Source organism: Tympanuchus pallidicinctus, unplaced genomic scaffold (assembly GCF_026119805.1).
Source record: "Tympanuchus pallidicinctus isolate F22 unplaced genomic scaffold, pur_lepc_1.0 scaffold34, whole genome shotgun sequence".
Classification (NCBI taxonomy): domain Eukaryota; kingdom Metazoa; phylum Chordata; class Aves; order Galliformes; family Phasianidae; genus Tympanuchus; species Tympanuchus pallidicinctus.
In genome coordinates this window covers 1,558,426-1,571,398 of record NW_026294752.1, presented here as the reverse complement: position 1 = coordinate 1,571,398, position 12,973 = coordinate 1,558,426, and positions in this window count along the sequence as shown.

Sequence of the window (12,973 nt, the reverse complement as noted above, 5' to 3'; positions counted from 1 at the left end):
TTACTTCATTTACCAAGCATCTCTGCCAAAGGTTTGGTCACCTAGGAAGAAGCAAGGGACTGGGGAAGTCTGGCTGGGTTAGTCTGTACATGGTCACTCTGGTGGACCATTGGTGGCTTTCACAATGCTTAAATGCAGTATTCTTCAAAGTAAAGATCTTGGACTGATTTAATGAGTGTTCTTGTTAAGTATAGCAATTGTGTGGGCTTTTATGTAGTGTGCATCCAGAGCAAGCAAGGTCAAGTTAGTTGATACAAAACAATAGGAGCTGTAGGGCTGCTTCATTGTAAGGTGATCAAGACAATCTCATTTCAAGACTTCTGTTTCGATTGCTTTTATCTCTGCAAGACCCAGACCACTCTGCTAGTGCTCAGCATCTCCCTTACACCTATTCAACCAGAATTGCTTAGTAATTTCCAAGGCCAAGGCCTCGGTTGAAAAGGCCCTTCCATGCCTTTTGGCTGTAGCAGGACTGGGGTTTGATAGCAGCCGCTCTGCCTCCTCTCACATGCTGCCAGCTAAAACCTGCCCAGCTCCAGGAACGGCTCAAGGGTTGGGGTCTTTCTCCACCAATACGGTGTCCTGGTGAGCACTGGTTACACACAGTTGCATGCTCAGCAAGCCACCATTCCCCTCCACCATGCCTCTGCATCCTGTCCTGCTGTGGCCAAAGAAGGCACGCCTCGGGCATGGACGGGATGGAGCAGCAGCAGGCTCTGTGACATCTGGAATGCTGAAACAGTGAAGACTTGCCTGTGTGTGTGCAGGAGGAGCTGTGACTTGAGATGGCGCAGCTCAGCATTGTGCCCAGCCCTCAGTAAACCAAGAAACAGCAGGACAGTCTTAGTCTGTAACATTCAAATAGTGGATGCTGTTGACCTTCAGTTAGCTGTGAATTATTTAATTGAATTTATTGAATGGTTTCTTACTTCAGAGGGGTGTGTGCTCTGGAGAACTGCTGTGTTAAACATCCTAAACAGATGATGTGAAGTTAAGACACCCAAACACCAAACACAAGGGCAACAAAAAATCACTAATAACATTAACACAGAGCTGAGACCTGTCAGGGTCATGAACAGAGCAGGAAAGAAGACACAGGAGAAGCTGAAGGTGTTGGTGAGGTTACCGGGATGGCTGTAAGCTATGGCACCATAGGGCGAGCCAATGTCATTTTTTCCTTTCTCAATGTTTGTGGGCTTGACTGTGCAATCTTCATACAGTTTTTTTTCAAGGGAGGATAATGGGAAGGAGACTGCTTGTTCTCTGCATGCTGAAACATGAGCTATTTGTGTGAGGAACATAGTTTTGTTACATGATTAGTGGAATGGGAGCCCCTAGGCACCACTTCCCAGTACAAACAACCAATAATAATAACTCATGCTAAAGTCGTCTCCTATTTAACAACCTGGGCTTCTTTCCATCCAAGGAAGCACATAACCCATTTGCGTTTCCACTGCTCTCGTTCCCACTGCCTTTGCCCATTTTCCCTCTCTGATTTCAGACTGGCCAAGTGGTTGTCCCAGGTAAAAAAAAGGAGAAGATTTGGGCCAGAGAGAGGGAAGAAATGGCATTTAATGGGAGCGCTTGCACCTGCTGTCTACCTGCACATGTGCTCCCACATTGACACCCTGCTGGACTCCATGCATGGGGTACAGCTCTATGGCTGCAACAATGTCCCATGGCACAGTTGGAGCAAGGAGAGGTGGGCAGATGAGATGAGAATGAACTGGAAGCAGGATTTGTAGCCGGGGCTGGCTGAACCGCTCCAGCCTTGCCAGCAGTACTAGGACAGCCATCAGGTCTGCAGGGCTGTCTCTAAGCCACACTGCTCTACAGAAAATTATTGCTAATGTTCCCATGACCAGAGCAAGACAGAAAAGACAAGTAACTTGGACAGCAACCTAAAAGAGCTGCAAAAATCTGGAAGGCAGAGGGAGAGAGAACAAAAAACAAGAGGGTAGAAAGCTCTGTACTGATATAAGAGAGCCCCAGATGAATATGAGCTGAGAAAAAGCTAGAGATAGAAATACCAGTGCTAATTAGACAGGCAGAACGACCCCACTGCTGCTGTGCTTCAGCATGCTCCACCACCCTCAGCCCAGTGCCACTGGCCCTGTGGTAGAGATGGGGCACAGGAGTGAGAAGCTACAGTGCCAGCCATGGGGAGGTGTGTGTGCCTCCCCATCCCACTTGTTACTCCCGTTGCAGGAAAGCATCCTGTTTCTGCATCACGGGTGGCCAGTCTTAGCCCAGTCCTCCTGAACCACAGATAAAATGTCCATGTGTTTGTCTTGCCTTCAGAGAGTTTTTCTTGAAGATCTACCATGCATCCCACAGTGCCTCAGGGTCAAGGCAACGCTTTGGCCAATTCTTAATCCACCTAAAGAGCTGCTGCTGGAAAAAGGCAGATATGTCTCATTCTTGGCAGGGCTGACTGCTTAAGCCTCCACTGACCCGTTCCTCATCACTCTCTGTTAACCTCCTTCCAGTTTGGCTGCAAGAACCCAAAAAGGTGTGGCTGCACATCCCAGTTGTGCTTGCCTGAGTTGGAAGCCATTCAGTGGTAGCAGTTGCAGTGGGCTCAATTTTCTGATGTCTAATGTCCCTCTGCAGCCTGGCTGCAGGCTACTGGCTGCCCAGCACTGGTGCATGGCTACTTATGCTTCCCTGAATCCTTTCCCTGCCTTGGATTTCATTCCCTTCTCAAAACTGGCTTGGGGGCACAGAGGAAAAAAAAACAAACACAACAAAAACATTTGGTGTTGTTTTTTCCTCTCCTCGGGTACTCCCCTGGAGATTGCTGCTGTTTTCTCCAAATTACAGAAGCAGTTTAAGTGCTTGAAGCCGTGAAAAACTGAGCCACAAAATTAGGAGGCAATGCCTTTTTCAGCTCTGTGGGGTGCAGTCTTGAACCAGCATAGCACTTCTTGCTTACCTTCATGTTCTGAAGCAGCTTGGGTTTCAACCAGCTCCTCACCCGAGCTCAGTTTGCCTTGGGAGAGTGCCCGGTTCCAATTCAGCTGCAGCATCAGTGGAGAAAGAGAGGGCTCAGCACTGGCTGGAAAAATGCTTCAGGGAATCCTCCTCTGCCTGTTGCTACACCTCAAATCAGAGAGCATCAGAAACCTGGACGCTGGTCTCAGTGTGCCCTAAAAAGTGGCATTTTTTAAGTACTGCTGCCACTGCAGTGTCTTTGCTGATCATGAGTATTTTGTCAAAGCCTTCTTGCTGGTAAACGCTGGGCCACTGCAGACAAAACATAGGATTTAACAGAGACAATAAAAAAAAAGACTGCCAAAACATTCGGTGAATAGGGGAACAGTCCCATTTTCCCATTTTGAGGCAAACAAATGGCAAAACTAAATTCTGCCAGGGAAAGCACGGAGTGTTTCATCCCCGCACCCCAGCCCCAAGAGCAGTGCCATGTTTCACTCGGTTCCACACACGTGCTTTCATCACGTGCAGCTTTCCTGCTGGATTTAACTCTGTTCCAGCAATTCTCACTTGTCCTCGTGGGCTTGGCAGGAATCTCTCTTCCCTCCATGATGCCTGCTGTCGCCTCAGCCCACATCACCTGGACACTTCTCTGACTGTGATTGGCTTTGGCCATAGCACTAAATGCGCATGTGTCTTGGTCCCTGGTGCTGTTCATCTGCTCTCACTACCAGAGGCTGGTCCAGCTCCTGTCCAAACTCCTTATCCTGATGACACTGACAAATGCAGCAGGAAATCCCATCCCTGAGGCCAAGGTGCTGATGGCAATTCAGTGCTGCAATGCGGTAGGAATCTCATCTCACTGCTGAACACTGCCACCCTCTGCTCCTCCCTGATGGAATGGCTCCAGGGCACTGACCCTTGGCCAAGAAGTGAGGGCCCTGACTGACCAGGTGGGGCAGTAATGTCAGTTACGGTTTCATTTCCAGCCCCTAAAGTGTAGCACCCAACAAGACTTCAGCCATGTTGTTCACTGGGGAGAGACTTCTCCAGTCACCACCACCGCTTTCTTTTAGATGCCCAAACACCAGGCAGTGAAACCCTGCTTCAGAGAAGCATTGGGCAGGGAGATCTGAGAGTCTGACGGGGGACTTGAGCATCACTTACCAGAGGAGAAGCTCTGATAGCAGAAATGCCCTCAGCAGGGTTTGCAGCTCCACGCTTGGCCTCGTGTCGCTGCCCTCAGGGGCAAACTGCCATCCACAGCCAACCTAGCCTGTGACACCTGACAGGATGCAGCCTGCAGCCATGTGGAGCTTCCATGGTCAGCCACTGTGCTGGCATGGCCAGCAGCTGCTATTATTAGCTGGCATATGAATCACCCGCGTGAAATGATTTAGCAGCTCAGCCTGAGCTAGGTTGGCTGCTTATTGTAAGAGCCTCATTCGCAGCCCCGGTTAGAGCTGAATGTGGAGAGGACGTGGGGGGACCTTCTGGGAGAAACCTTCTGCCCAAAGCTCGCTCAGCTGCTCTCAGCTGAGTGGCAGATGCCAGGGATGGCTCCTGTGGCCTCAGTGCCTGGCCAGGGGGTCCTGTGTCAATAGGACACAAAAGAAAACAGTGGATCTAGTGCCCACAGGATGTGTGGGACCCCAGGACTGGGGTTCTTGATATGTTCCTGGGATCTTACTGGAACAGGGGAGGAACAGGGGAGAGCTGGGAACACATTTGCTTTTCTAGAGGGGAAAATACAAACACCCTTTGAATCCTGCTTTGTCTCACTTCAGCCTGGAACTGCAAAAAGGCAGACAGTTGGCAACACCACTAGCAGGAGCAGCAGCTGCTGAAGTTCTCAGTTGCTCTTCTCTCGATGGATTTCACCCACGATGCTCCCACTGTGCCTCCTGCAGGTGAGAGAGCTGGGTATCTGGGTCCACTCCTATGACTGTGAATCAAATGAATCAACAATAAAATTCAAGCCAAAATTCTGCTGTGATCTTTCCTTCAACCCGTGCTTTCCCTATTATAATGAAAATAACTCACTATGTCATCTTTTCATGGGATATGAAATATGACTTTCTGAGCACTGCAAAGCTCACACTAAGGAGCGTTATGAAGAGCAGTGGAATACGCACCATTTTTTATAGCATGACAAAGAAGCCTTTATTTAATAATGAACTATTACAGTTCAGTACAAAGATTTGCTTTGTTCGGTGACTAGAAATTGTTTGCAGATTTTTCTAGCCACTGGGAGTTGACAGTTACTTAGGAGATCAGTTCTTAAAGCAAGAGTGCATACATGCCTTCTTGACTCCAAGTGCCGCGGGCCTGGCTCTCCCTTTCAGAGCCATGGAACACGGCTGGGTGCACTTCTCAGTAGAGGATGCAGAGGCACGTTGTCCTCTGCTCTCATTCCCTTCCAGAAAGTTTCCAACTTCTTGGCCCAGAAGTAACACAGCACGGAGGGAAGAGCTGTCCTGACACCAGCCCTTTGGCTGGCTGAAGGATGCAGAGCCCCACTTCTGCCTAGCAAAAGGCCCAGTGTGAAATCATTTCTCACTGTGCTGCTGAGGCTGAGAAATCAGAGTCTGTAGGCCCAGAATAGGTTCTGAATTCCTACAGCAGTGTGAGGACCTCAGCTATTTCCAAAATACAGCCCATGCTTTTGTACACCCGCATACATACATGCACTTTTTTTTTTTTTTTTTTTTGGTCCTTTTGTTAGCAAACCAATTCACTTCCACTTCTCTGATGCTCCTGGGAGGTAAACTGAAGACCCTCATGGCACCAGCCCCTCTCTATCAGTCAGCTACCTACAACAGGGAGCTGGAAATTTGGCACATGGGCCTTCCATTAGTTTTGATGCTACTGAGTAGAACAATTTTCCGATCTGCAAAGCCTTCTCACTCCTCTGAGCCTGCTCTGAGCTGTGGAGTTCTGGTCCATACCTCACTCATAGAACATCCAGCAAATGCAAGGACAGTGTTGGTGAATGGGCTACTTGTGTCCTGGGACAGAGCAACAAGGCGCTTGCCAAATGCATGGCCCCATGACATCATTGGGGTTTTTGTTTGTCTTTCAGGAGTGAGAAAGGAAAAGAAAAAAGCGGGGGTAGGAGTCTGGCTTGGAGTAACTCCCTCTAACCATTTATTTACCTTAAGCGCATGCTTCATGCTTTTACTCATGGGTTACAGTCATGGGTGCACATAAGGTCTTGAGAGTCCTTAGCAGCAATCCCTCGACAGAGGAGCTGGGTCATTGCACACTCAAAGCATTTTTGTTTCATTGCTTTTCTCATCTGATAACAACATACAGTAACATCATTTGTGCTTCTGGCAGTTGCCACACTGCCTTTCCCCATACACCACTGATGGCGTGTGTAGCAGCATGGGAAGTGCTCCTCTGTTTCAACACCAAGCTGGGTGTGAGGCAGGGGACAGTCAATGCTCAGAGCTGAGCCACCAGGAGCTGCAGAGCAGGATGCAGGCATCCAGCATCCCTCTGAAAGATGCCCAAGTGTCTGTGGCACGTGGACTTGCTTGAGGCTTGTGGGTCCTCCACCAACAACAAACAGCTCTCACTGGGCCCTTTGGTCCCAGATCACTCAGCCTGGACACCAGGTCCAAGGATGGTCTCCATCCAGCTTCACAGACCCACTCGTGGCCTCATTGTTGCAGCTCCTTTTTCAAACAAAGAAGAGAAAAGGGCAAGATTCACCTGACCTGTAGACACTGACCTAGGGAGATGAAGCACTTGCATGCCTGTTTTCCACCTATTCTTCACAAAGAAGGGAGTCTGGCTTGAATAGCTTGGATCTAGCTTTAGTCAGATGAATCCCACCCAAAGAGACTGCAGCTGCTGGAGGAACATGAGCTTTCTCATAATCACTTCCCTTCCCCATAGTTTTGGGGCAGAGAGAACAGTCTGCTTGAACTGATGAGTCATTGAAGGATTCCTCGAAAATTGCATAAAATATGCTTGGAAGGATATGCATCTGTTTGCATCAGGTCTCAACGCAGTTCAGAGGGATGTGGAGTCCCAGGCAATAGGGCAGGTGGAGGGCAAGCCAATAGTGGTGCTACCACTGTGTTAGCAGACACCCTGAAAATGGAAAAAGCAAAGATAGCAACAGAAGGAGCATCCAGGGCATCTCTTGGGTTCAGACCGCTACTAAGTTGGCCACATCCCAAGAGAAACAACTTCTGCTCTGTCCCCTAACTCCTGCCCTTTCCCCTGCCTTCCTCCTTTCCCTCTGCTTTCTTCGGTCATGTCCCTCCTGAATAGAAACTTTTGGGAGACTTATTTCCTTGCACCTGTTTCAGCTGTGATGTAACTGTGGTAATAACTCAACCACTGTTGGATGGAAGGTTACAGCTATTTCTTGGTTCCTGTATTTTTTTTATTATTACATTATGGTTATGTTTAGAGATAGGCCTGAGTCAGAGCTGTATGAGAGGAGCTCTCTCACGATTTGCAAAGGTCTGGAGATGGAGCCAGACCCCTTCATTTCAACTAGCCTTTCTCTTGGTAGTGTGCACCTCTAAAACCCAAGGTCCGTACTGGGAAAAGTTCAAACAGAAGTTGTAGTGCAAGCTCTGTAGTTCAGGTGGGTCTGCGACTGTAGTGGGACCAAGCAATGTGCAAAGACCTAAATTCCACCACAGCATGTAATATCTTTCTGCAGTCCTTGGTTGGGAAAGAAAGTCATTAAGTAAGGTTGGAAAGCCAGCTGCTGCCTTGCTTTCCAGAAGTAGTAACTGAGACTCTTGACATAGTGATCAAAGTCAATGGCAACAATGTAGGACTGTCTCAGGAGCATTGCCTGTGTGGCCTCGGCCCCTCTCCATTTTAGGATCTCATGTATTTCGGTCACAGATTAAAACACAGTTTTCAACCTGTTATTCAGCGTGAGTAGATTCTTTACTCAAAGTGATGTTCAAACCTCCCAGCTCTCAGGGTTGAAGATGACCCTTCTACAGTCAAGAGACAGGACACTGTCCCCTTCACAGGGGATGGTCAATAACACCAATATTGAGCTGGAAGCCTCCAACTGGGTTGAAGCAGCACAGACCTCCAAAAAGCTTCACTGTTCTGCATCACAGGTGAAGATCAGGGGAGACCAATCCAGGAAGCCAGTTCATGCTCCGTGCCTGATTTTGACGGTGATTAAAGATGCTGACCCCTCTGCCCACACCAGACCATCAAGTCATGGAGCTGGTTGAAGTCACAGGCAGGACCGCAGCCACGTCCCAAGGAGAGAGATGTACCATACCAGATTCTACCTTCCAAAGCATTTTTCCCCTAAGTTTCCAGTGCTTCATAAGAAGACAGAGAAAAGTCATAAATACCCTACAACATGCTGCCACTTTTGCATGAGAGAAATCTTCATCCCCAGCCCTTAAAGTTTCAGTGCAGTCACTGTCTTAGCACGAAGCAAACAGAAGACAATGAAAATTATTTTTATTTTTTTTTTCTATCATAAGGACAGAAAAGGACAGAAATGAGAACTGGGAGACTTCTAGAAGATGACGATCCCATAAAACTTTAAGTATGCCTGCTGGAGATTTCATCTCTGGAAGTGAGATCAGGAGTGTCTGTGAAGGCAGCCCCTAAGGTGCTCTGCCCTCTTTTGCCGGGCCATCATTGCCAACTGTTAAGAAGTAGGGACTTATGTAATAGCTGAAGCAGTGTAATTTCTGTGTCCCCACACCACAGTTCTGTGCTTCCTTGTCACAGAGGAAAACTAAACCTTGCCCTCGGACAACTGACTTGTCTGCATGTTTTAACCCTTACGCAACAAAAAAGCGTTTATTTTCCCAGCCACTGGACCACTCCAGCAGCCTCCTCCACGTTACCATATTACCAAGCTCAAAGAGGGTAGATTTACATTAGATATAAGGGGAAAATCTTTCTACAGTGAGGGCGGTGAGACACTGGAATAGGTTGCCTAGTGATGTGATTGATGCCCCATCCTTGGAGACTGCAAAGCTGAATTGGGTCCTGGACAACATGATCTAGGTATGGATGTCCCTGTTCAGTGTGGGGGAGTTGGATTACATGTCCTTCAGAGGTCCCTTCCAACTCTAAGGATTCTGTGATTCTGTTATATTCTCACTAGAAGATGTGTACCAGGCATGACCACTGCAGCCCTGGGATGCTCCTGCTGATGCTTCTGCCTTCCAGGTTCCATCACTTGCTGCTGAGTTCCCACCGTCAGATGCAATGTGCCCTTATGCCCTGCTGAACCATCAGTGGTCACTGCATCAATCCCATAATCCTGTTTTCCAAGGCAGTCTCTCCTGTCCTGTAGGTACTGCCTGAACTCTTTGTTCCCAGATGTATTACTTTTCATTTAGCTAAATTAAAACACATTTCCTTGGATTGTGACCATTCAGCCAGGCAATTCCGATCCCCTTGTAATAGTAAACTATCCTCTTCATTATTTACTAGGCTGCAGGTGGACAGACTGAAACACTAGACTTGCTTGGGCTGCCCCCATTCAGCTCAATGGGCTGTTGATGCTGTACAATAATGACAACTATTTCAGTGTCTGGGGAATAGATTAGTTCATAGCTGACTCTTTCGGATGAAATATTTGGCTCTTCTGAGATTTGGGAGCACATTTGGGATCACTGAAGAGTAGCATCCTTTCCTCCACAGCCTGTATCATTGCTGCACGATAACAGCCTCTCGCTGCCTCCCCCCTCTGCTTCCTCTGGTGGAAAATCACAGATAAGAAAGAAAGAGAGAAGGAAAACAGATTTGCTTTGTTAGTTTATACTCCAAGTCATGCAGCAGTAGGGCTGCTGAACTGACAGCAACCCCTCTCCATCCACCCCGCCACAGCTGCATCCTACTCTGAGCAGTGAAATGGGGCCAAGTGGGGAAATCGAGGCACAATCACTGTCCTCCTACTGCTCACACACAGGACCTTCTGCCACGAGGTTCTCCTGCAGGCTACATGCACAGCAGCCCCTGTGCAGCGGGCTCCAATGTATAGCAGCCTGCAGAGGGGATGCAATGCCCTCTGTGTCTCCTGGGCTGTGAGATGGCAAAGCCGAGTGATGTGCTAGGGTCAGGTCTTCTCCTCATCTCTTAAGTATGAGCCACTGAGTCTGGGAGTTTGCCTTCTATTTGTGACTGCATGCTTAGCAATTTTCCAGGAAGACGTTCTACAGTTACAACATCCAAACAGTGGCATTAGTAAGCAGCATGCAGAGAGGGATTTGGGGTGACCACACTGCCATAGAGCTGTGTCCCACATGTGGGGCTGCAGTGGTTCAGTGCTGCAGAGCCCACCAGGCCACACACGTACCTGCTGGTGCAAAATGCCAGGACCCACTGATCCATGGCTTCCTGCATGCTCACTGCAAGACTGTGGGAAGAGGCACATAAAACTCCCTGCTCTCATTTAGCCCTTCTGTCAAAGCTGGAGAAGTTCTGGCCCGGCTTCAGCTACAAAACCATATGAAATATATCAGCCGAGGCCACATGGAATGGGAATGGATGGCCAGCCCGGATATTACTGCTCTCTGTGTGGAGGTTTCCTCCCGCAGGGGTGCGGGTGATTCACCTCAGAGCCCAGGTGCTGCGGCACGTGCCAGGTCCGAGGCGGAGGGAAGGATGTCAGGCTCACGGTGACACACGTCAACCCTGTTCATAGGCACAGCTCGCCCATGGCTAAAGCACTGCGACAACTGGGAGCACACAATTCCTTCACTGGCATTTGCACTTTTGTTTTCTTTCACAGCTGCATCTTGGGCACTCATGGCTAAGCACGCAGAGAGCTGTGTGAAGCGTGGAAGAAGTCCCATCTTGCAAAGGACTTCCAGATTTTGTGATCTGGCTTTGGCTCAAAGAAGAACAGAAAACAAAAGTGTCCACTACCTCTATATGTACCTCTATGTACCTCTAATGGGGCCCAACTGAAAATGAGCAAACAGGCAATGAGGTTTCAGTTTCTTTGGCTTCAACTTGAAGCACTTTACAGCAGCCCAGTTGCAAGGAGTCAGCACACACCTTCTGGGAAGCAGGTTCTAAAAAGTGCACAGACCCAAGATCATGAAATAGAAATTCAAAGAGCCAGTACGTGCTCATGAAAAACACCACCCTGCCTGGAGCTGTGCTGCGCTGAGCGATGGCAGCGTGGCTCCCAGCAGCAGAAATATATGTCCCTGGTCAGTTCCCTTCTGGACAATAATGTTGTTGAGTTTTCATGTTCATATCAAGACTCATTTGCACGGAAATAACTTCAGGGTGCTGCTATCTCATTTTGAGAGAAAGCATCATCAACAATTTCAGTGGTGATTGTAAATTATGCACTACAACTGAAATGTTGTACATGGGTCTAAATATCAGTAACACACTTAGTTATGCTATTTTGAAACAGAACATATGTATGGTTTCCTTTTACTTACAAGCTCATGCAATTAACTGTGGTTCTATTTGGCTAGAAGTGGTTGTTAAATAATAAATGCAGGGCAGTCTTATTCCACAGCTGGATTAGTTTAATCATCTGAATTGCAGCAGGATGGGATCACCGTGCTAGGAAGAAGCCTAATCTGGGCTACGTTTTATAAGATGTTAAAACGTTGAGGGTTGGTACTGTAGTGAGGCTTTCACTGCAGGGTGATAGGCAGTAAGATTATCTTCAGTATGGGAAGTGTTCTTGAGGTCCCACTGATCCAACAAGAGCATAGCCTGGATTTTCCAGAACTAACAGGCAAAACTCGCGTCGCAAAGAAGCAGTTGCACGGCATCACGGGGTCCCTCACTGTGACTGGCAATAGCTGTGGTTGAGTCTTACACTGGGGTGGCTGCTTGCGTGCAAAATGAACCTCTGGCTTCACTCTACAGGAATAGAGAAGAACAGGTTACAGTGAATAGCAACAAGATCTCTCAGAGTTTCTGAAAACTGCAAGTGGGTACAGGCAAAAACTCTAAAAAGAGCAAATATGAACAATAAGTTTGCAAGTGTAAACAAAATACAAGAGAAATGAACAGTCAGTGTCCCTCCCCACTCCTTCCACAAACAGGATAGGAGTTCACACTAAAAAGTCATCCAAATTCAGCAGCAATTTGAAATTGTCAAATAAATCACTAACAAAGAAGGAAGAAATAAAGGAAAACGATGACATGAAATGCATAACTGAAGGAAGCTGCTGGCCATGGTGAAATCATCCAGCACAGGCGAACATCTGAAGAACAAAGAGTTTAAAAAATCATTAAGAGCAGAAAAGCAGTCCTAGCAATGACAGAATGACAGCAATCACAGAATGGGTAACGTTAACTCTGAGTCAGAAAGGAGTGGCAAGGAGTTTATTTCCTATGAGAAGGCAGATTACACCCTGGTCCATCAGCAGAAAAGGGCAACTGTTTTAAGTTCAGCAGCACAGCCTGAGAGTTGTGCAAAGGGTGCATCCTGCAGAGAGCTCTGCTTCAGAATCATTGGACCCTGATGGTGGGCTGCAAGTATGAGGAGAGCCCTGGGCAATGCCCCTGTGATCTAGGCTAGGAGCAGAGGATACAGAAGTGGGGTATGGGAGGAGCGGGGTGCAGAAGAAGTGGGGTGCTATAGCCTTGCAGGAGGCCAGAAGCATTGGTTGAGGCTTCAACAAGCCATGCTTGCCCAAGGGGTGCAAAAACATGCCCCAAAACCACACAATAAAGAGCAAAGCAGCATTTGAGTGAATGACTTTCCAAGATGAGTCTGTTCCTGTCATTGCAGGGAGGATTCAGAAGAGCATGGATTTCAGCATGAGAGATGGAGATGGCCCCTCCTAAATCTTCCTCTGTCCAGCAGAGAAGGCTGTAACAACAGCTCAGGGAGAATAACTGAAGCCAGGTCAAATGAGCAAGCTGGCACCAAGTGCTGGGAATGAGAGTGAATGAATTACTTATTGAGGCCGCAGACAGCTCTGTTTCTGGATGCTTTCACTAGCTTTGGCGAGGAAAGCATTCGGAGCAGCAGCTTCAGGCAGCCAGATCCCTCAGCCCAGCTCTCCCTTGGTGAAAGATAAACGCTTTGGAAGAGGATCCA